The 25,069-nt window shown below is 39.2% G+C and overlaps 1 protein-coding gene across 1 annotated transcript in view; it reads right to left on the bottom strand.

Annotated features, from left to right (window-relative positions):
* lrfn2b (leucine rich repeat and fibronectin type III domain containing 2b) overlaps positions 1-25,069 on the bottom strand; it is a 271,257-nt gene that overhangs the window by 152,020 nt on the left and 94,168 nt on the right. Inside the window, exon 2 of the mRNA XM_049485169.1 lies at positions 5,365-5,438. The gene's annotated coding sequence lies outside the window, so the exon portion shown is untranslated. The remainder of the gene's footprint in view (positions 1-5,364; positions 5,439-25,069) is intronic.

Genomic DNA, 25,069 nt, shown 5'->3' with positions numbered 1-25,069 from the left:
TACTTAGCATTAAAATAGTTTCAGAATTACTACAAAATAACTTATATAACTTATATAATCAAGTTTCCAAAGCAAACAATTAAGATTAACCCTAAACTGAAGCTCTTTTCAATTTTACTTAGAACACCAGCTATAATTGTTCAGAATGTGCAGTGTCTGCCAGATTATTTCTAGTTATAAATAAAGAGTCTATTACTGCATAATTATTAACATTTGGCCTGGGGCTTCAGTACTAAAGTAGTAAAGAGTCATATGTCTATCAAAGAGCATCTTATGATTCACTATTGTGTTTCACTTGTGATTAAGTACCATTTAGGTGCAGAATTCACAGTATCATGCATCACAGTATTAAATATGGAATAAGGAAACTGGTATAAGTGATCCGGGTTAGTGCTAACTAATTCTGTCATGCTACAGCTTGGTAACATAAACTACTGGTAATATCAGTCCCTATAGAGTAGCAAACGGGTCACAGGTGATTACAAACTTAAGACAACAATTCTTGTAATGTGAACGCTGCTTTAGAGATTATGAAATTTAGTTTTCTTGTTAAATTCCCTATAGGAAGCCTGCACTTGCATGATGAACAACTTGGGCCCTATCGTTCACCTGTTAAGGTATGAACACGCCAAAGTCAGAGCACACCTGGCTCTTAAAGGGAATGGTAAGTGGCACACTGATTGTTTATTTTATGTTATGCCCAAAACACACCCATGATTATTTACCAGAATTAGTACATGCCTTATACACGTTTTGAGTCGTTCAAGGCTTAATTTTTTTGTGACCCTATGATACCAAAGACACCCAGACGCGCCCTAAACCCAGCTGCACGATCTGCAATTGACCAGTGCATTTTAGATCACTAAAATAGGGCCCCTTTTCAAAAAGCTGCTCGAATGACTCGAGCTAACTCATCTGTTTCATCTCGCACAACACAGGGACTAACTGTCAGAGAGTGGCACTTCTGAATGGCACTGCGGTGTAACAAGTGTGCAGCCCCGGCTCTAATTCTGAAGCTCTACGTTTCAAAAGAGCTCCATATGTAACGGCAGATGGCTGGATCTGTTCGTCAGCGGTGATATGCCCACACGTTTGTGCACAGCGACTTTCTGGACGCTTCCCAGCCTCTCTCTCTGCGTTCCACAGGCGGCTGATGAACAGGTACTGATCCGATCCTGCCGCGGAGTAGATAGGTCACGAGTAAGCAGGGCCAACCGGGGCGCTGCGAGCAAATAGCAAAGGGCGGGAAGCGCTGGACTCTCTGGGCTGAAAAAACAGAGACCACGTGGTGTCTGAGCCTTTCTCTCTGTCCGTCTCTCTTTGCTGTGAATGGCAGCAATAGAGAATACACTTCAATCCTTCTGTCTAATAATTAGAGGTCAAATTCTCCGGAGAAAAGCCCAAAGCACTCAAGCACAATCAATTTGAACTGATCCAGGAAAGGAAAGGGAGGGGAGCAAAAAAAAGCCCACAGATTCATCTAAAAAGGCAATCCTTAGCATTTGAGCCCTGCAGATTGCTCTGGGTTTCACTTGCCAGCACAAGGCATTAATAATGCAAAACGACGGAAGCGACAGTGTTTCTTGGCAGCTCTTTCCTCAAGCTTATTCCTTAAATCGCTCTCAGCCCGGACAGGAGCGAGGCGCTTACTGCTAAATCAGCAGACCAGTAATATCCAGAGACATTAACTATTGTTCTAGTCCCGGGTTATGCTACTTTATAGGGCATAAAGATGTAGCTAGTCACAACGATGGCAGCCATAATGACTGCAGAGAGAGAGATGAGATGCTTAATGAGAACAATCCTGGCTATCCGCGGGGTTAATTTCCCCAGATGAGCTGCTCTCAGCACCACACACTTCTTTCCAAGTCTTTTTTTTTTCATTATTTCCCTCCCAAAAAGGCTCAGGGGCGATGTGGACAAGGTAAAAAGCAGATAAAGCACGGGTCCCCATCCTCTTCCCCTCAGGCCATGCAGCTAAAGGAACATATTCCTATTTAAAGGAGTTTAAACTATCCCTCTGGTTTCAGGGTAGGGTGTATGTGAGCGTATGAGGATGCCATTGGGCTTGTAAACCGAACCATGTCTCAGTTTTCTCTAGGGTTTTTCTACAAGGATGCTCCAGCTGCTGGGCGCTCTGGAGCTAAATGTGGGAAACAACTTACCCGGAGCTAAAGCACATGCACACACATGCACACACACGCAGTACAACACAGCATCTGTCATCAGCTACTTGTTATTCAATGCAGATGGCAATTAGACCCATCTTGGCTTCACTCTCAGATAAATCACTGTGCCTCGGAGAGATGGCACATATATGAAGCCAGAGGGTGAACGCAAAAAGGAAGGTAGAAAAAGTCTTCTGAGGATGGGCTTTCTGGCAATATGCTATCATAATTTAAGTGATGATGAGCCGATCCGCATTTTTTTTTACACTATTCCGAACTGCAGATACTGATACACATTCTCATACAAGAGCTGATATTTTCATTTTTGCTTTTCTTTCCCTTATTTAACGTAATAGCTTTTTTTATGTCACCACTATTATTGTGATTGTTTTGTGCTTCAGGTCACATCATGAGGTGAGGTCAAAATAGACCACATAGCAGCACATCTAGGACAGCAAAAATGTACATAAACACATTCAATTTGACTACAAATACAAAGGAATTTATGTATAACAGATTATACTTTGACTCTAAATGCTTCAACAAGCTGTAAAATCCAACATTCTCCACTAAAGACACTAAAGTAACTGATCATTAACTGATAATATAAAGTGAGTTTCTTCTGTGTTATCTCTGCTAAAGTTCTGCATTTTTCTGGAAAGCATGAACAAGTGGTTCCCTCTTTTATAATGTTATAAAGTTTCTGAAGGATCTGATTAAACAGGCTAATTAAATGACAGTGCTGGGTTTATTATGTGATGCTTTTCTGCTCTTTCAAACTAAAATATCTCCAAACAAACAACATGTTCCTGAGCTTTCAGGCTGGAGCTTGCTAACTTCTGGTGCTCCTTAATGCCAAACCTTGGTAAATGCTGGATTAAACTGGTTAAACTGTACAAGACAGTGCCCTTCCACCTTTTACAATGCTAAATTTACTCACATGACAAGTAAATTGTTGGATTTCGATGATGTGTCTTGTTACATCACAGCGGATTTAGGGTCCAGCGCAAGCTGTGGACTGTAATCTGGATTGGACAATGGATTGGCCCTATCTTCTTGATATCCTATGCAATAAATGTTGTTATCAGTTTTGGCCTTGATACTAAGAACTGATAATAAATTATGTTACAATCAGAACAGGCTTGGTATAGGTGGTACAGTGGCTTAGGGAATAGCATGGTTGTTTTTTAGCGCTGGGGTCTCGGGTTCAAGTCCATTTCTGGGTGGAGATTCCACGCTCTTCCTGGGTTTGTGTGGGTTTCCATCAGGGACTTCAGGGTCCTCACACACATATATATACACATTAAAAGCAGGTGAATTGGTTACTCTACATTGTCATGGTGTGTTTGAATGTAAATGTGAACATCTGTGTATGTGTGTGAACGTGTGCATGTTTGTATGCCCCAAAATAGACTCTGTCTAGGGAAAACCCCCTAGTGCTTGATGCAGTCCTCCAGGGGGACGGTAGTTTCTGGTTGAGTGCGATTGGCTGCTGCATAGAGCCAGTGTGTGTTAGCTGAGTGCTGTGTGTGAAGGATTGTGTAGAGTGTTGACCGCAAATCATCTCTGGGTATTGAAAAGGTGCTATATATATATATATATATATATATATATATATATATATATATATATATATATATATATATATATATATATATATATATATATATATATATATATTCATAATGTGCATGACAGTCAGCACTAAAAGCCTGAGAACAGCAACAACTACAGTACAATAACTACTTGTTTAAGTTGCTAACTAGACTCAAACATCCAATATTTATTGATCACATTAGGATTTATATTATGTATATATTCTATTATATTATGTATATATTCTATTATACATAATAATTATTATGACCTACATCAATACTGAGTAGAGCCACCGTTTTCTGCATTTGAAGCTGCAAGTCTTTTGGGTTGTGGCTCAGTTTTGCACATCTAGAGATTGAGATTCTGGCTTATTCTTCTTTACAAAATAGCTCTTGGTAGGTTTGCAGTTGTAGAATCCTTTTTCTATTTAAGTAATTAAGTAATTATGTGACTTCTGAAGGCAGTTGACTGGATTTTATTTTGGGGTTTCAGAGTAAAGGGGGCTGAATACTTTTGCATACATGTTTATTTGTTTAAAAAACATGAATAATTTTTATTCCACTTCACAATTATGTGGTACTTTGTGTTGGTCTGTTCACTATAGAATAATAATGCTTAGTATACTTTAATCTACTTTTTTCCACTAGGGATTTGCTTCTGTTTTTTGGTTCTTTGTTTGTTTATTCACTTGTTTCAATAAATACGTCTCGTTCCTGCTCCTAACTCACATACACAAAATATTGTAAATAATCACAATACACTCATTGGTTGACAGCTCTTAAAAAATATAGTAATAATCTTATGTTTTTTTTTGCCATTTTTGTCAGCTTTCTCTCGGCCCTCTTCTGTTTTTCCTGTGCTTGGTAAAAAAAGGCCATCGTGTATTACAGACACGTCTGTCCAGGAAAGGCAATCAAGCTCCGGCAGACTTTCAGTCCACTGATTAAAACAAAGATGAGGCCATGTCTTTGATCGACCCCTGCAACCTCCAGATCCACTAATGGAATTCTGCCCACAGCCGGACAGGTGTCCTTCCTTAATGAGTCCGATAGCGAGAAGGAAAAACATTTGGGCTACGCTGCCGATCTGCAGCCTGACAGGACTGAGGATAGGATCAGACTGCGCAGGTCTGCATCATCGGTCAAGAAACCCGGCGCTGGAGTTACCGCACACCTGGGAACTCCCAATCCCTCGCACAACTCCAAATAGCTCAGTAACTCGGACACTGAATAACGTTCCCTCCGGCTAGCGGGAAGCACCGCCGCCATATTCATGCATATTCAGAGCCTTTCTTCTACACTGCCAGTTCATCTCCGCTGGATCTCTGCCAACAGAATGACGGAGCACTGATCTGATTCGCTAAATGACAAGGGCCTAATCCTTTCCACTGCAATCATATTTCCACATCTTACTCGAGAGGAAAAAAGAAATATAATAAGGCCGGGTGATTCCTGTCGAGTCTTAGCCGGAAGATAAGTCTAAACTGTAAATGCTGAATCAGAACACAAAATCCGGATGAGTGATTTACAGTGGCATTCCTGAAGATAGGACAGTATACAGTATATATATTTATATATGTGCTCTGCAAACAACTGACCTCTTTTCTTCAGCTGCCGGCGGTGTGAGCGTGCTCTCTCCTGCCTGTAGAATCTCAGGAACACTGCATTCAGTCTGAAAAAGAGAAGAACACCAAACAATCAGGAAAAAAATAAACACAGCATTCTAGCATTCTAGCCATTTTGACCAGATGTCAGTCTAAAACAAGTCTAAAAGCAGCCGGTCTGTATTTCTGGGTAAAAGTGTCTCCTAGAAATGTTGCATCAATAAAATGAAATTAGCACCAATCCAATGTGAGGACAAAAAGGTCAATAAATAATATATACAGCAGTGTAGTTTATAACATACCAGTGTAACAATACAAAAACAAAAATACTGTTTTTATCTGTTTTGGTACAATATGGTGGTATATATGGTGTATTTGTATATGAAAAAGCGAGAAAGAGTCTCTAAATATGTGACTTCTTTATTCATGTTTTATCGTGTTTCCTTGGATAATCAGATAATGTAATTCTTTTTATTTACTGGAGTCAGACAATAATCTGACTTTTTCTTTGGAAATGCAAACTTCATGCCTTGGCTAGGATGCTAAATGAAATAATTAATCAAATTAGTGTTTAAATTGGATTTTAAAAATAGGGTCATTGAGATTTTGCATCTTTACATATAGAAGCTGCCAGAGGGAGTCTCAGTAGATAGATATTTGGTTCTTTTATAAACCTGTAATGAATTGTTTTATGTGGCAGAGATATTCATATTTTAGCTACATCTTTCCTTCACTGGAATACAAGCAGGTTATGTATGCACTTTATTTCTTGTATTATTTTTTTTGTTTACAGTTTTCATTACTTGTATATTTATTGTAATTCTCTTTTAACATTGTTCTGTATTATGTTCAATTTTATATATTTAAATTTTGTTATAAATATATTTATAACATTTTTTTTTCCTTTCATTTATAAGTTTTTATAACTTTCTTTTAAACTTGTTCTGCGTTGTGTCTTAAATCTCACTGTAAAGTACTTTGAATTGCCTCTGTATATAAAAGGTGCTATACAAATAAACTGGTCTTGTATTGCCTATGCATTGCCTCAGCGCATTGCCAATTAATATCTCTGCAGCAAACCTATTCCATAGCCTACAAGTAGCCTAAGCGTAGCAGTGGACCCTATGCCATAGCATACACCATAGCCCGGTAGGCAAGGCTAGATGATGTTCACTGGAGGAGTGCAGTAGCCGGGAGGTAACGTAAACCTTCAGGAGCAGGTGCAGGTAGGAGGGAGCCTGTATTCACTGAGGAATCAGAGAATACTCCAATTAATACAGTATACAGAAATCTGAACACTGAAAATCCACCTGTTTTTATTTCTCAATCACCTCAATTTCTAGATTGTATCCTGGTCTATGCTGCTTTATCGCTTAAATAAGCTGAGAACTTCAGTATTAGAACTATGACCAGATTTGAACATATTGAGTGGGTGTACTTTATATGTTCTTAATAAAGAATGTAAGATATTCATAAAATATATTTTTTTATAACAAACTACTACATTTTATTTGGAATTTGGAAAAATGTTTTCGTAGTTTATAGAATAAAACAACAACGTTCATTTTACTCAAAGATAAACCTATAAATGATTAATATATATGATTAAAAAACTGAAGTTCTCTCTTATTTTTTTCCACATTTTTCCCATTTTTTTGTTTACTTGTCTAGCAAAAGTATTTGTTTTCTTACAGTATATTTGCAAAAATGGAGCCTGAAGAAAAGCTATCTTGTTTAGCTATGCACTGCTTGCTGTATGTATAGTGTAAATGACAATGATTTTCGACTTTGATATTTGCAATTATTCTCACTGATTTAGATAATTAATAAAATACAAAAAAATGTAGCACGTATCTGAAACATGTAAAAGACATTTAATTATCTTATCAATCAAGATCTTTACAATTAAATTGGTTATCTTGATTCTATCAGCTCCAGTCTCTATTAGTTGTGTTTCCCATTACAGTGATTATTCCCTCTGAAGCAGCATCATCCAGTTACCTCTCAATCATTGGTTATATCCATTTACATCCTCCTATCTCCCAGGCTGTGGGGGGCGGGGGCAGAATTAAATGACTTACTGGACACCAGCACTAACATTTCAAATAGACTTCAGTCAATCCATTACGCATAATAGACTTAAATGCATAATTAACAGACATGTAATAGATACACCCCCTGCACTGCCTCTGCCTCGGCTATCTTCTGCCGCAGCCCAGCCGGCCGTCTCATCCATCATCCCGACGTGCTGAAGGCGAAAGGCTGTAAATGTTCTTGTTAAAACGAAACAAGCTGACCTCCCAAACCACTGTCCTTCTGCTTAAACGTTACCGGAGGAAATTGCCACGCGAGTCATGCAAGCCACGCAAGTCTCAGTTGGGCTCTCAAGGGTAACTTCATCCAGCATTCTGGCGAAACAACAGCAGCTCGGAGCAAACTGCAGCGTAAACCACTGCATCAATCACCATTACGATAAAGCCTTCATAAATATGGAGCCGGTCACGAGGCAGGAGAGCCGGCCGCGACCGGGAGACGGGACCCGTGTCTTCGCTCGGGCTCGGCTCGGCTCTCCAGACGGCAGGCGTCTACGTTTGACAATTAGCCACAACGAGAGCCAATAAAGGAAATGCAATATATATCCAATACCCGGCGCACGTGTGGCAGCAGGTCTCGCAGGCTTTGCCTCAGCACAATTCATTACCCAGATACACAATCCCTCCCCTGGGCTCCAGCCAACACTATTACAGTGCATGTCTGCCATCTCATTTCCTCTGCACTGATATCAAAATCTGTGCAACGCAGTGAGGTTCCCTCCCTCACCCTGAAGTCCCTCACAGATACAGACCTGTAAATCCAGGCCCCGCATGGCTGCACACGACGCGCGCCCACACACATACAATAAATGCACTGCTGAACAAAGTATTATGTCTGCAAAAAACAGTAAACTTACAGTACAAGGCAAAGAAACTCAATAATGGCTTCTACTATAAGTAAGGCTTAGGTAGGGATAGACCTTCCACTTTATTACTTTAAAGTGTTACATGTTCAGTCAGTGCTGTCATTTCTTAGTAGACACAACAGAATTAAGCAGTTAGCATTCTTCTCTTTAAGAGTACTGAGCTCCTCCAGTGTTGTTGTGTTAAAAACTGATCAAATTTAGCAGTTGTTAAAAGTTACGACTCTGTGTTATCAACAAGTTACAAGTTATCAACTCTGTTTAAGACTGCCATGGGTCTTCTGCAAAGTTGCAGATGATCTTTGTTCTGTGTGCTGGCTCCTACTGACATTTGTATAAGTTGACGGTCAATCCCCAGACCTTAACCTCATTGAAAACATCTGGAATGTAATTAAGAATAAGTCTAATGGTCACAAGCCATCAAGCCAAGCTGACCTGCTTAAATTTTTGCTCCAGGAGTTGCATAAGGTCTCCCAAAAGCAGCATGAAAGACTGGTGGAGTGCATACCAAGACATATGAAACTGATTACTGATTCCTGAACTGTTCCTGAACATCACACAGATTAGTATATTTGTAACGTCTAATTGAATATGAATGTTTTCTTTGCATTATTATCTCTCGATTTCGGCAAATAAATGTTCTAAATCATTGGCTTCTAAACTGTGGTATGTGTACTACTGGTGGTGCGTGAAGCACGCCAAGAGACAATGCTATATTGTCACTCTCGGATGAAAACGTAATATGCTCCAAATGTCATGAACTTCAAAATGGTAGTAATTTCCCAGCATTTCTATTGGAATTTGGAATATTAATTTCAATAGCATTCATTTGTTGGGTTTCAGAGCGACATAAGGATGTTCAACAGCGTTATTACACTTCGCATTTTTGTCCATGTCATTTTCCCATAGTTTGCTAGCATATGTTCCTGTGGATGACGTTTGAATGGTTTATGGTCTAAAATGCTTGAAAACCACTGCTCTAAATGAGAATATTTTTATTTGGAATTTGGAAGAAATGTTGTCAGTAGTTTATAGAATACATATACTGTACCTATGAATAGTTAAATCAGAGAAACCACAAATCATTTTGAAGTGGTCTCTTCATTTGAAAGCGAAATGGTACAAATTTCTGGGTTAATATCTTTTGGGTTTCAATAATCAGTATCAGCAGACACTAGAAGCAGACACAGTCCAGGATTCTCTATCAGAAAGGGATAGTGGTGAAAGCAGTTTCTGGAGCTGGGGACTAGACTCATCATTCAAATATAAGGAGATATCATGAATTATAAAAAAGATAAGTCACCTCCGTGACCCTGTGGGTTGATTGACAAATGCACTGTCTAATGAAAGCTGCTCAGGCTTTTAAACTGCAGTCCATGCGGAGGTCAGTACGCAGTTCATCTGAGGACAAGTCAAGCTGTGCGGTGTTTTAGGTTCCCAACAGAGCGATAAAAGCATGGTTTCCCTAAATGACTTCACTCTACTGTCTGAGAGAACACTCCACTATCCCGCAGCACAGCCGCAATCATCATAATGACAAAGAGAGATATACACAGATAAAAAGCACTCTGGTACAGAGCTAACCGCTGCGTGATCCCTGCAAACAGTAACTGTTCAACTCAAACTCATTCAGATTCACTTCCCATCAGCAAATTGAATTCTAATCTGATATTAACAATTAGCCTCGTCTTGCTGATGAGAAACGTATAAACAAAAATTAATTAGGTCAATCTGATCTCTGATGGCAGTGAAACACAGACTCACAGGTTTGGCAGCGAACACAGCTTTCTATTGTAATTTGTTTTATCATATTTTCCCCATTTTTTTTTTTACTAAATTTGGACCCATATCCCATATCATTTGCAACCCACAAACACACACAACATACATAACAGCTAACAGATGCCTGTGCTGACCAGAATCACACAAGGATTAATGTAAGGCTGGACAATAATTCAATATTATTAAAAAATACCATGATTTGAAATGTTTCATTAACGCTGTTAATGTGATTAATATGTTTTGTTCCAAAATATTAATAGACATTATTTACAGTATCTCTCTAGTCAGGGCGAAAAACATGAGTTGGTACATCAAAAGTATGCAGGGGGCTTTGAGTTGTCCAGCGGACTAAGGTGCTGTTACTATAATCTGAGAATTGCTGTTCGAATCCCAGTCATGCTGCTTGCCATCAGCAGTCATGAGTCCAAGAGAGCACAACTGACCATGCTTTCTCCGGGTGGGTACATCACTTCGGAAGGTGATGACGATCAGAAGAGGCATCTGTGAGCTGGTGTATCGGAACCGAGTCGCTGCGCTTTCCTCCAAATGCACTAAATACTCGGTAGTTCAAAAAGAGGGGGTAGCTGACTTAAAATGTGTTAAAGGAGGCATGTGCTGATCTGTACCGTCCTGGTGAACCGGTGTGGGCATCAGTAGAATATCATATTGATATTGTTATCATATAATTTTGCCAGAAATCAATAAATATATTGTGATATACATTTGTGGCAGCATGTTCCAGGATTCAAACCTGTGCTCCTCAAAGCATACTGGCACAGTGAGGAATCTAATGACCAAACATAGCATTCTAAGAAAAGGGGCATAAATCACTGTGGGCTGCTGTTTCAGGTGAGGTCAGGATCCAGGCGAAATGAGATTGGAAAGCAAGGCCTTCACATGCTCTTTCAGGATGGAAAAGAATGAGGTACGGCAGGTCCCACCTGAACCCAGGACATTGCTTCTTCTCATGAAAAAAATGAGAAATACAAACAGCTGCAGGATGTTGTTCATAATGTGTAAATAACAGTGTGAAGCTACACACTCTGAGGGCTCTGCATACAAACAGGGCCAGTCAGTACATCCATTCTTCATTATTATATTGTATAGAGATAGAGGTAAAAATAATCCACTAGGTATTGATTCTGCAAAAATATTCAATTTGTCATCAACCAAATAATTCTCTTATTGAGAGGATCCTAAAAAGGAATCAGATTACATTTACAGGTTACGGACTACAGCAGCTCTGCACAAGAATCCTCAGTTACAGAACACTGCTGTTCTTTCTTTAACATATAGATCATTAAAGCCATCATACAGAGCAGCATAAAGTTCAATGCTGGATTTAATGAGATACTACAGGGCCTTATGACTGAGGTGCCTTGTTGAGAACTGTTAAAATTACTGTATCTGATCCAAGCTCACATGCAAAATTCAAACTCCAAGCTACAGTATAATGTTTATGATCTTGGAATTACAGTCTAAGGCCCAATCCCAATTCACCCCTTACCCCTACCCCTCTGTTTTGCGAGTGTTTGATTGTTGTTAGGCTGGAGGGGTAGGGGAAAGGCATAGGGGCTTGTTAGCCCTTCAAACGGAGATTTACTGGTAAGAAACCCATAGTTTAATGTGTAGTTTTAATGTCTTATGGCCAAATTCTTCATAACAAGCATAAAAAAGATCGTTACTAGTTTGTCTTAGAAGCTAGCTAGATAGCTAACTTTCCAGTTCCACCTTAAATGGTGCAACAGACGGCAGAACCTGCAGCATTTAAGGCGGAATGGAAAAACAGCATAAAATAAAAGATAATTTCAGATCTCAGTCACAGAACAATTAAGGAATGGACACTAATAATTCACTTCTGCACAATCTCCCCCCCCTTTCTGAAGACATACAATAAAGCCCTAAAGTTAACTAGTTAACTAGTAGCTAGGTTACTGAACTTGCTTGAAGGGTTGTCCCAATTTTTGTGGGAGGTGGGGAGGATTTCACCCCTTGCCCTAGTAACTCTGTAACTCAAAAACAATGGGTAGGGGTAAGTGGTAGGGTCAAGAGGTGAAATGGGATTAGGCCTTAAACTGCACACTTTGAGGGCTCTGCATACAAACAGAACCAGTTCACCCATTAATTATTATCACACTTTGTATAGATGGTAATATTGTCTTCAAAAGTATTTTCATCAAAAATATGCAATTGGGCTTCAACCGATGTTTCTCTACGGCAGTAGCTCTGCCTGAGGCTCCTCATTTACAGCACACTGCAGTTTCTTCTTCAACCAATATATCATTAAAGCCAGTATTGAACTTTGCTCTGTATTCTGGCTACCATTTCTCCTCTACTCAAACTCACACATTTTGTAAAATGTGTTTCCTGATGTTGTCGGTGATGTCTGAATTACAGTATGAAATCACGAGTTCTGAGGGCTCTGCATAAAAATACAACCAGCGCATCAATTCAGCTCTGCCTTCAAACTCTCAGGTGCTTTAATTACCTCACGTAGAGCACGACTGGCCTTTCAGAACAGCTGAGGCCGAGGCAGGTTCCAGTTTAACGTCTCAGTTCAGCTCTGATTCAGCCGCAGTTTACAGCCTGCAGCTCTGAAAAACGATCTCTCTCTCCCTCTCTCTCACATCATTTCCACCACTATAACACTCTATTGCAGAGGCGTGATGACATCACAAGAAATGTGTGCTCGTCTGAGAGAGAGAGAGAGAGAGAGAGAGTGTCGAGTGGGGTGAAGAGAAAAACAGAAGGAAAAAGAATGTATGAAAAAGAGGGAGGAGAAAGAGTTATAAGAGACAGATTAAATAGAGAGGAAAAGGATTGTGAGAGAAAGAGGAGACAGAGAGGAGAGAGACAGATTAAAAGAGAGAGGAACAAAGAAAGAGAAAAAGGGGAAAGAGTGAAGAGAGTGAAAGGAGAAGTGTAAAGGAGACAGAGAGAGAAACAGAGAGAGGGAGGAGTGAAAAGAGAAGTGAGATAGAAAAGAGATAGAGAAAAAGAAATAGATCAACAAAAAAATGGAAAAGAGAAGAGCGTGAGGAGAGAGTTCAACAAAAAAAGAGAAGGGAAGAGTGAGAAGGGGGGAGAGAGAATGTAGAGAAGGTGAAAAAGAAAAGTGAGAGACAGAAGACAGAGGAGAGCGATAGAGAATGAGAGAGAGAGACAGCAACAAAGAAAATGGTGAAGAGAGAGAGGGGAGAGTTAAATAGAAAAAAAAGGGAAGAGAGAGAAAGGTAAAGAATAATGAATGAAAGAGAAATAGAAGGTGAGAAAGAGATAAAGAAGAGTGGAAAGAGAAGGAGAGAAGGAGAGAGAAAGCAATAAAGAGAAGGGGGGCGAGAGAAAGACAGAGAGAGAAGACAGTGAGTGGAGAGAGAGCAAGACAGAAAAGGGTAAGAAAAAAAGAGAGCAAGAAGAGAGGAGAGAGTGAAAGGGAAAAAAGGGAATGTGAGAGAGAGAGACAGAGAGAGGAGAGGTAGAGGAGGAGAGAGAGCAACAAGGAAAAAGGTCAAGAGAAGAGAGAGCGAGGAGAGAGAGAAGACAGAGTCAAAGGATAAGAGAATGGGAGAGAGAGATAGAGGAGGAGAGAGAGAGCAGAGAAGGAGAAATAGGAGTGAGAGAGAGAGTACAAAGAAGAGAGATAGAGGAGGAGAGAAAGCAACAAAGAAAAGTAAAAAGAAGAGAGAATGAAAGGGAAAGAGAAGGGGGAGAGATAGAGAAGAGGGAAAGAAAGTGAGAAAAGGAGGAAAGAAAGAGAGAGAGAGAGAGAGAGAGATAGAGAGAGAGAAATGAGTGTGAGAGAGATAGTAAATGGAATATTAATTATTAGTGATTTTATTTAGCGCGAGTGTCCTTGTTGATAAATCTGCCTACACACTAATTAGATGATGCAGTTAATCAAGACAAATGAGATATAATCCCTCCTCACGGTTAGTGCGCTTAGGCCAACCTAACACTCCACCCACCCACACACACACACACACAGAGCGGAATGTTAGATCAGGAACATTTCCCTCCCCAGGCCAGTCCGTGCTGTATTATTAAACTCTGCGTAACACTACTGATGAATGTGTGCTGAGCCGCAGTCTTCAGAGAGGAGAATATAACTGACTCGTCTGACTCAGATCATGTGTGTGTCTCCACTGAAATGCTGACCTGTCTCACTCTTTTCTACAGAACATTCAGAAGAGCTGTTATAGAGTCTGAGCCTCTAATCTGAACCTGGACCTGACCCATTCCCCCTGTTTGTTGACATTGTGTGAGTAAGTGGATCGGACACAGCAGTGCTGCTGGAGTTTTTAAACATACAGTGTATAGACACTCCTACCTGTAGCTGCAGAGACAGAAGCTCTGAATCTGCTGCTGCACAGTTCTTGTCATCCTCCAGTCCTTCATTAGTGCTCATATGATTCTGGTCACAGGTCCTGAACCGAGACACTGAGGTGTTTAAAAACTCTGGCAGCACTGCTGTGTCTGATTCACTCACTCACACACTAGCACACCACCCTGTTATCAATGTCACTGTAGTGCCAAAAACAAAAAAAAAGTATAGTCTGTAATTATAAAACGACAATTTCATATTAGGCCCGCTTTTCTGGATGATAAATTGTCTAAGAAATAATTCCAAAAAATAGACCAATTTATTATTTTTTAAAAGTATTATTCCAATTTATTTCCATTGTGTAGTGATGTAGTAATGCAATTAGACCAATGAAAGTTAAGATATTTTTTTTTAATAAAAAAAAAGTCTGGGAGATACTCTGCCTGACAAAAGTCATGGCATTGTGTTTAATTTAATGGCAACACCAAGTTATGCTTTCTGTGAGTGTGCGCTATTTTGTGCTGTTATGTTTAATTTAAATTATGTTCAAGTAAAATTAAGCTGTGCGATGCACAATTGACCGGTGCACTATAAATTATTAAAATTGGGCACTTAGTGTTTTTTTTTTATGAAAAATAAAATAGGAAAAAACACTGTGCCCTTAGTCTATATTGTTATACCTTCAGATTTTATTTTTTATTTAACTAACTTTCTTTTTTATTTCAAATTTAAACCCTGTTTTATCCAAGTTATCCAAATTCAATGATCCAGTAAAAATGTTATGTTATGACACAATATGACAAAATATGGTACATCACTGCAGTGTCCCCCTGTCTCCAGGTAGCTGCTAAAGTTAGTTTTCTTGGCTGAATCCAGGTGTCTGCACCTGTTCTCTTGTCCTATACATATGTATTACATGTATATGGCTCTTCTGCTGTCACCACCGTGTAGAAGCCTGTAGAGGTTAGTGCCCTTGCATGTATGTATGTGTGCTTGATCTACACCTCTGATTCATACATCAGCTCAATGAGGCGTTCTGCCCTCTACTTCTCCATAAACAGCTTTTCCTCCTAGTGAGACACACCCTGCTTCTGTTTCTACGCTGACACTATAATACACAGCAATACAACATGCTGCATTTTAATATGATACACTGTAATACAATACAATGGATGCTACAACATGATGCAATATACTATAATTCAATATGTTGCGATGTGATACATGATATAATGAATTGTGCTGTGATGCAATTCAATGCAATGCTAAAGTTAGTCTCAAGTATTCACAGCTAAATTGTCCTTTTTTCGTGGATGATATAATGTCTCAGAATTAATTACAATAAATTATTGTAGGGATTATATTTTTTGTAGTAACTCCAAACATGGTCAGAATGTATCTTTAGATATTAAGGAAACATACTGAGTTAAAGCACTGACATCACTTGTCAGCAGAGCTACAGACAGTTTTTTCTTATATGGACTGTGCGATACATCACATAAATCTGTGTGGGATTTAGCCTCCCAATCTGCCCACCACCATTCCCTCAGTCCCATTTCCACAGTCACGTTTGCCAGGTATAGAAAACAGCACTCAAACAGTGCAGCCATGGAAACGTGTAAGCTGGCTATTATTTTGTTGCCAAACAGGTAATCACTGAGCTTCAGTAAGGCTGCTAATCAAAAAAAACACCACCACTAGCATAGTAGATACTGAAATTTTGGACACTGGAACCTATACATCCACTGATTAACTACAGAGTCGTCGACTTGTTGTCTCTTGCCACTGTGTGTCGATCTGGCATACAGTGGCAATGGAATATAAAAATGATATATATAAATATTCAAATCATTAAAATATAAATTCACTATGATCTGGGGATGGCTGGCTCGGATCCCGCATCGTGCTACATTCCATCAGCAGCCATTACATTACATTACATTACATTACGTTACATTACATTACATTTCATTTGGCAGACGCTTTTGTCCAAAGCGACTTACAATAATGAAGTCCGAGCCAGAATCCGAGTGAGCACAATTGGTCTTGCTCCTGAAGCATGGGTACTCAGCATGGCACTCTTTTCTCACATTACTCACCACTATTGTCACAAGAGGCTTCTGTTAGCTGATGTATCTGAGCTGGGGATCCTGTGCAGAAGAGGCACATGCTAGTCTTCCCCTCCTGGTGTTGTGGGCATTACTACTGATAGGGGAGTTCATATGGATTTGGTAAGTGGTCGTTCCAAATCTTTGAAGAAAATAATATATATATATATATATATATATATATATATATATATATATATATAATAAATTTTTAAAACTAAATAAAACCACGCATCACATCTTGATTTGTAAATATTGTTTAAAATGAATAGGATCTCTTAACTAAGTAAACACAGTGGGTAATATTGAAGCAAAAATTATTATTAGATCTATATAGACAATATATAGATATTAGGTCATATCTAAATATTGTACAAAAAGTGGATACTGTAATTATTAATTGTGATAGGCCGGGCTGAATGCAATAAAATCCTAATATCAGTGTTCCATCGTCTAGTGTAATGAAACAGTAATACTGTTTATTCCAGTTATGTCTGGGTCAATATATCGGAGAAAAGCAGAGTAGCCATTTTTCCCCACACAAAAACATATCAGAGGAAAGCAGAGTACCCATGTTTTCCCCAAGTAAAAACATGGCGTAAACACGGGTACTCTGATTTCCTCTGATATACTGACCCAGAAATTATTGCAATAGAGGATATTATTGTATATTTCCTCTAGATGATGGAATACTGATGTAAAAACATGAGGAGAACATAGAAACTGTACCCAGGTTGGGAACTGAACCCAAGACCCCAGGGAAGAGAGGAAGGCTTTTAACCACTAGGCCAAAGAATGAGAGAGACATTATTGTATTTCTGATACTGTTACAGAATACATCCCATGAACAATCCCAATAACAATAACAACAAAATCCCATGAACATGAATATTGTTATTTTTAGGTCCCCCTACATGAAAGAGAGATAAAACACTTGTAAGACACTTGATTGCAGAATAAACACAAGCGAAGGAAGCATATTACATATGATATTAGTTCATTCAATGCATCACCTTAATGTCAGTGGACCTATCCTTGGATGAGCTACATTGAGATAATGCTTCTTCTCTGAATCTGTCACTACTAAAATACACACTAATCAAGAAGCTTTTTTTATTTTGGACAGTTGGAGCTACAGGCTGCAGTGCTGAGTATACGTGGTGTGTGTGTGTGTGTGTGTGTGTGTGTGTGTGTGTGTGTGTGTGTGGTTGAAAAGCCTGGTCTCTCAGGAGTGGGTGGGAGTGATTATAGTAGAGTGGACTGCACATTGGTCACTGGGTCTTCTGAGAAGAATGGAGCGCAGTGAGTCAGGCACGGGTCTGGCAGGAGAGGAGGAAGAGACTAATTGAAAAGCTTCTGCTTGAGTGTGTGTATTACAATCACAGCTGATGTGATCTGATGCTGACTCTGCTGCTGGGTAATGTTAGCCTGCTTTAGCCCCTTCATTTTCCCAGGCTTATTACAGCCTGGGGCTAACTGTTCAGTAACTACACAGGAAACTATACGAACTAACTTCCTTCATTTTAAAGCTGAACTGAAGGAAACTCTGAAACAGGCTGGAATTGCGAGCTGTGGCTGTTGAAGAGATTGCCAACAGCACGCAAACTGTGTGCTACACTCATGGAAACAGATAAGATAGCTAAACAGGTAATCACTGAGCTTCAGTAAGGCTGCTAACCATAGGTAGATAATTAATCACCACTACTAGCGTAGTAGAGATGGACATTTTGGACATTGAAACATATATATTCATTGATTAGCTACAGAGTAGGCTAACTACAGGGGCTAACTATTCAGAAACTACACGAGAAACAATACAAACTAACTTCTTTCATTTTAAAGCTGAAGGAACCTCTGAAACAGGCTGGAATTGCAAGGTGTGGCTATTAAAAAGATAGCTATAAATAAATTGCTGTGTTTATAATGCTTTATAAAGACATGATTTGGCTTTCATAATAGACTGAAATTCCAGACACACTCATGTATAGTTTCTTGTAAGTGGAAACAGTGTTTTCTTTGCCTGAGCTCCCTCATAACAGCCTTCACAGCGGTGCTAATGGTGACGGTCTGCATCCGCCTAGAACTGTGTATGTGAACGAACAAGCAACTACAACAGAAATCACATCCACAGTTAATGAGGGCAGTACCACACACATAACCAGAAGGTGCAATCTTATCAATCTTCAAAATAAGCCTATTTTCCCTCATGTGCCAACATTAACCATTTGCAGAGCCAAAGATCTAGCTGCAGCCAGTCGTTTCAGATCAGCACTTTCAAGACATGCTTCAGTTCTATAGAAGCTACTGTTCGCCGCAAAGTTCATTTGGCCTGCTAGAGCAGTAGAGTAGTAGCTGTCTTGGTTTAAGTAAAAGTATCTCACTCACATTGAGCAAAAATCTTTTCTTTTTTTTTCCTTTACACCATACCTGTAAATCCAAAGCCTTTTTCACAGCTTTTTTTTTTTTTTTACACTTTCTTGTGTCAGAAATTGTTGTGGAACTGTTACATGGACACTGTTGTTGTGTTATGGACATATGAAATAATAATAACAGTGTGTAAAATGATAAAAAAAACTCTTGAGTTAATCATTTCAATAATGGTGTTTTGTGTGTATCTAAACAAATCCTAAAATAGTTAATATGGAATCAGAGTTAAAGTAGAACCGAATCGACTCTTTAAATCAGTGGTGATACCCAGCCATAATAACCTGCAGGTTAGTCCAGCATTTTATGTACATGTATAACATTTTCCAAAAAATATATACAGTGAAAGGAAATAATTATCAATTATTATTATAATTGATCCCTTGCTGATTTTCATAAGTTTTCCCTCCAACAAAGACATAAACCGTCTATAATTTTAAGGGTAGGTTAGTAGAATAGAAGAGATAGAATAGAAGAGATAGAATATCAAAAATAAAATGCAGGGAATCACATTATACACATTATATACATTTATTTTGCATTTTGCAGAGAGAAATAATATTTGATCCCTCGGGCAAACAAGACCTAATACTTGGTGGCGAAATCCTTGTTGGCAAGAACAGCAGTCAGTCAATTTTGGTCCACTCGTCTTTGCAGATCATCTCTAAATCATTAAGTGGGTAAACTTGTGGACAAAATCAGAAAGGGATCAAATAAGTATTTCCTTCACTGTATACAGCAGTGAACCACTACCTACCATAGACTCAACTTTAACACAGTAACACTGCAGATTCTGAAACCTTGCCCTGTGCCTCTGTGACCCATCAGATACAGACATCACACAGGCAGCACGCTGGGAAGGACAACAGTGTTGCTGGGCCTGCAGGGCGATTCTGCATCCTTGTCTTTATTTTTACTTTGAGGAACTGATGGATGGGTGGATGGATGGATGGATACATAAATAGATATTCAGTATTTTGTCCTGCAGTAGTCTTTTTTTTTTAGGTCAAAATGAGAAAGAAAGGGATTGGGTGTAATGCCGGTGTCTAGTGTATCACGAGCAATGTATTCCAGAGGCTGCAGATCGGAGCGCTTCCAGCAATCATTTATGAACGAAAATGATTGATGAACGAAACTGTGAGCATTGGTAGTAAAGAATAAACAGTAAAGTGGTTTATTAAGAAATTCAAGTTAAATATTGCCTAAAAATCAGTCTTCCTAACTCCTAGTGCTATTGTAACGATGGAGCAGACGGGAGGCGGACGTAAAAACAGGTAAGACAGACTTTAATATGTAAATAAACAAATAAATAAGAAACAAACCAAAACAAACCAGAGATAAATATAACATAAACAGACAGGGAGGCTAATAAAACAAATTAGGGAAACAACAAGGAGCTAAACTAAACAGATAAAGAACTAAACAGGACTAAGGAAAAATAAAAAAGGAAATAAACGTAAATATATACAAGAAATAAGCAAGGAAACAAACTAGAGAAAGAAACACGGAATAAACAAAGAGTAACTGATAAACAAAGAACTAAGGAGCGGGGAAAAAATATTATAAACGTGGCAAAGACAAACGACAGAGAAAGGTGCAAATACAGACAAATAAACATAGACAAAAGGGTACTTTATATATTAACAGGAAACAATGAACACCTGGGGAGACAGGTAACGAGGGGTGGAGCTACAAATTACAGACATGTGACGGAAAATAACTGGGGAAACAGAGTAGGGCGTGAAAGCTATGAAGGGTAAGATTTGACTTTCTTTACATCGTTTAAAAATTGTATAAATGGACCAATAGTAATAGTGCTCAAAAGTATTTAGAAAAAAATGCTAGAAAAATTATAAGAAAAAAAAAAACTTGTGATGCTGTATAAATGTAAATAAATGCAATTTAAAATGACTAGGTATACAAATGTTATTTTGTGTTTGGAATTGGGGTTGTACATTAACATTACAAGTTAAGTAGGGTTTTCTCCTTCTCCTGTACAGTTACTGTTTTGGAGACTATACTATACGTATATATAAGCAGTGACACTATATAAGCCTTTAACCCCTTATATTTCTGGATGTATTCCTATAATCCTTATGATTATAATACAGTAATTACATGGGAAACTGTGCTGAGATATGTTTTTTTAACTTGTGGGAATGAGAAACAGAAGGCCAGAGCTCCTGTAGGCCTCTGGTATTTTAAGGGGTTAAAGAACAAGTGTCAGGACACATTAAGCACACATCCCTGTGTGCCAACTCAACTTATGATGCAAATGTCAAAAGCTGTGCGTACGTGTGTGTGTGTGTGTGTCCGTGTGTGTGTGTGTGTCAGAGAGAAGATGTAGCAAAACTTCTGCTGTCAGCCAAAGCCCAATCCTCTAACAGCCAGAGTGAGGCTGAAGAAGTCACACTGGAGGCATTAGTGAGAGAAATGCTTAAAGTTTTGTTTGCTGAAGCGCGGCTTACGTGACCTCAATCCCTCACGCCGTGGCTCAGATCATGCAGCTCTTCACCCGTCAGGCCCGAGCCTCCGGCAGGTCCGGCTAAAAGCCCGGAGCGCGCCGCCCCTCTTACAGAAAGCGCGGATTAGAGCCGATCGCCAGCTCGTCTTCCTCAGACTCTGATGCATTTCTCAACGCGCTTCTCCACTCGGCCATTATGCCTCCCTAAACTCCACCACCCCGAGAGCTCTCAGGTATTTAGAGCTGAGAGCGGGAGCTTATGCCAACATCTTCCATCCGTGAGCCCCAACAAACCCCTGGCTCATCCATAATTCCTAGGTGAGACAAACTTTAATGGGCGTCTCAGTGCTATGCAAATCGAGGGATTTGGGTTGGGATTCTGACTCAGTATCTAATAAATGCAAAAAAGAAAGGTTTGCTGAGTGAAGTGAAAGTTTCAGGTGTCAGAAGTTCTCAGTTTGGAATGTTCTAATGAAGCCTTTTATCTCAAACAGACATGATGGCTAGTAAATTAAATATAGATGAATTAATGCGGTGAACCGGATTGATGGATGGATGGATGGATGGATGGATGGATAGATGGATGGAGTGTGTGTGTAATGAAGGTAGTTAACACAGTAAAACAAAAGTGAACACCAGTTGCTGTGCATATTGAGAAGACGAATGATAACGGCTATACAGGATGTGCAAGTACGCAGTTATATAATAATTTAGCATTATTTATTGTCCACGATGTAAACAGTGGACAATAAATAACATATTAGTGCAGAATATGGTAGGATATAGAAAAGTTGCAAACCAGACGTGTGTAGTAGCACAGAGACAATAAAATACATAGAAAAACATACAAAGAGACAGAGCTACTGGAACAGGCAGACACTTGCATCGCTGCCTTAGAGAGTTTTAGATAATGTATAACCAGGCATATTGGATGCAACTGCAAAGATTAGCTGCATTACACTTCAGATGTCACCCCTATGTCACTGTTCACATCCATTCTGATATAAACTGCAGTGTTGACTTCAATTTCCAAAAAAAGGTTGAATGGTATTTTTACCAGAATTCTATAGTTTTCAAGCTTATCCATCCTTCTACAAATAATCTGCATGTTTAATACCAACAAACTGCATACAACATGCTTGATATCAGTTTACTACATTCACAACTACCTGACTGTTTTTAAGCTATAAGGTGGAAGTTGTACAGGGATACAACTAAGCTAATTTAACCTAAGCATTTGTTTGTTTGTCTGCCTTTTACTGTACACAATTCACACACATGATCCAAATACTACCACTAAAGGTACATTTATGATTAGTGTAGCACTACTGAGGTACATCCATGATCTGAACAGCACAACTAAGGTACATTTATGATTAGTATAGCACTACTTAGGTACCAGTGGCGATTGCTCTAAGACTGCAAGGGAAGCTCAGCTTCCCCTAAAATGTAAAAAAATTAGTGATTAAATATATACTGTTGTGTGTACATGTCACTGATTAAATATGTGCTTCAACGCGTTGAATTTAGTTCAGAATCAGCTTCTTATCACTGGTAACGCCACGGCTTTCCTGTCCCTCATTCCCGCAGCTTCACAGCGCTGCTTTAAACAGTGCGGACGCTGAGCGTCCACAGACTTCAATAGAGGAGCAAAGCGCGTGGCGAAACGAGACGAGTCATTGGATAAATGCTGGGCTTTGTCCCGCCCATCGGACGCTCAGCGTCTCTGGGGGTCTATGGGGCAGTGGGCTGGCCTCGGCCGGCCCGGACGCTAAACTTCTGCATGATGATTGGATGATCTGTCTGAGGCGGAGTCCCTTTTTGATTGACAGCGAAATGAGCGAATCAGCGATCTTTTAGTGTAAAACTCTGTTATGGGAGTATTTTCATTCTGTTTTGAGTTGAACCGGAGACTTTCCTAATCCTTTTCTTTATTAAAAACAACAAGCGACAAATTCAACTTCTATTTCTGGTGCTTTTCTGATTAATTTGGTGTAAAAGGTGGAGAAAAGTGACAGGTATTTTCAGCTGTTCTGGTGTGATAAAGTGAGCTGGCTGACTGGAAGTGCTGTAACAAATAAAATGTACTGTTGTCCATTCCTCTTGATGAAACTATCTCAGGACATAAATGAACAGGGGCAAGTAGTAAGTATTGTGTTACCATTAAAATAATTACAAAAAAAGGGATTATTCAAGGAAATTAAAACTGTCCAAAAAGGAAATAAATTTACCTGCATTTTTTCCTTTACCAACCAAAGGTTTTGCGAAATGTTTTTTTTTTTTTTTACTTTTAAAGACCCATGTCTTTTTTACGTAATTGTTCAATGTAAAGAATGGGTACCTTTTTGTTGTGTAGTGAAAACTTGAAAATAATGCCTTTTGTTTACAAAAAAAAAAAACATCTCAGGGAGAGTAGAATTTTTATATAAATAAAACTACATATGTTAAGATGTAGGCCGAAATTGAGCTTCCCCTCCTTGAAAGACCAGCATCCGCCACTGTTAGGTACGTTCATGATATGAACAGCACTACTGAGGTACATGAAAACATTTTGTGCTTTGCTGGTCTTTTAATATCTTTATAGTAAAAATGTTCAATAAACGTCAATAAACTTTTATTTGAAATTGTAGATTCGTGATTGGTTCACAAATTAAGCCAAAAATACAGTTGTTGTTTTTTTTTATTTCATCAATGGTGAAGAAAGTTGCAAAAATAATAAAAACCTGCAAGCAAATGTGTTTTGTATTTGTTTTTTTGCCTTCAACAAAGTTGAATCTTGCTCAGTTTGCTCAGTCATCTACACTTTAGTCTGGTGCGCCTTATCTGTGAATTTTACCTGTCAGGTTGTAATGAGCAGTAAAGCCACTACGCTGAAGTACAGAGTTATACAGAAGTTTCAGTTTAGTTCTCCAGCAGTATTAGCATTAGGCGCTAACCACTCCAGCTTTTTGGCTATCCAGTGGTAAGTATTAGCGACCTGTAGCCTACTGATGACCCTGGCTAGCATTGCTGGAGCAGCATTATCCACTAACTTCACTAAGCGCTAGCTCTTTGACCATTCAGAGGTGAGTATTATCGGCATGTAGCCTGTTGCTAACCCTGGCTAGCACTGCTGGAGCACCATTATCATTACCATAATCTGGAAATTTAAGCTTAATATAAATAAACGGAAGCGCATGGCTCACCCAAAAAAAGACTTTTAGGAGAGAAATCTGTGTAGATTAACATCCAGTGCTCGTTTGACTTGTCTGACCCATCTTAAAATGTTTTTTCTTTTAAAGAATTACAGTTTTGTTGACTTTTCTTAGCTTAGCTTTACAGGTCTCGCCACCTAGCAGTGAAGCCTGCCATGTTAGCAGTTTGTAGCAGTTGTACATTTTCACGCTTGATACCAGGGATGCTCCGAACTCCAGAACCTCATTAAAAAGGACCAGCTCACTCTCGCCGGATTCCATGTTTACATAACTCAATATTTAATGATGCACATGTAAGTTAAAAATAGCCATCAGTCGGACTCTCAAGTGGTGCAACGGACTAATAGGGCTGTGTCCCATTACTGAGACCCGTGTCTAAATCCTGATGATGCTACAACCATCTGTAGCCGGAAAACAAGAGAGCACAGCTGGCTGATGCTCCCCGGGTCA

Source organism: Astyanax mexicanus, chromosome 1, assembly GCF_023375975.1.
Source record: "Astyanax mexicanus isolate ESR-SI-001 chromosome 1, AstMex3_surface, whole genome shotgun sequence".
Classification (NCBI taxonomy): domain Eukaryota; kingdom Metazoa; phylum Chordata; class Actinopteri; order Characiformes; family Acestrorhamphidae; genus Astyanax; species Astyanax mexicanus.
This window is presented reverse-complemented; position numbering and strand designations above follow the sequence as displayed.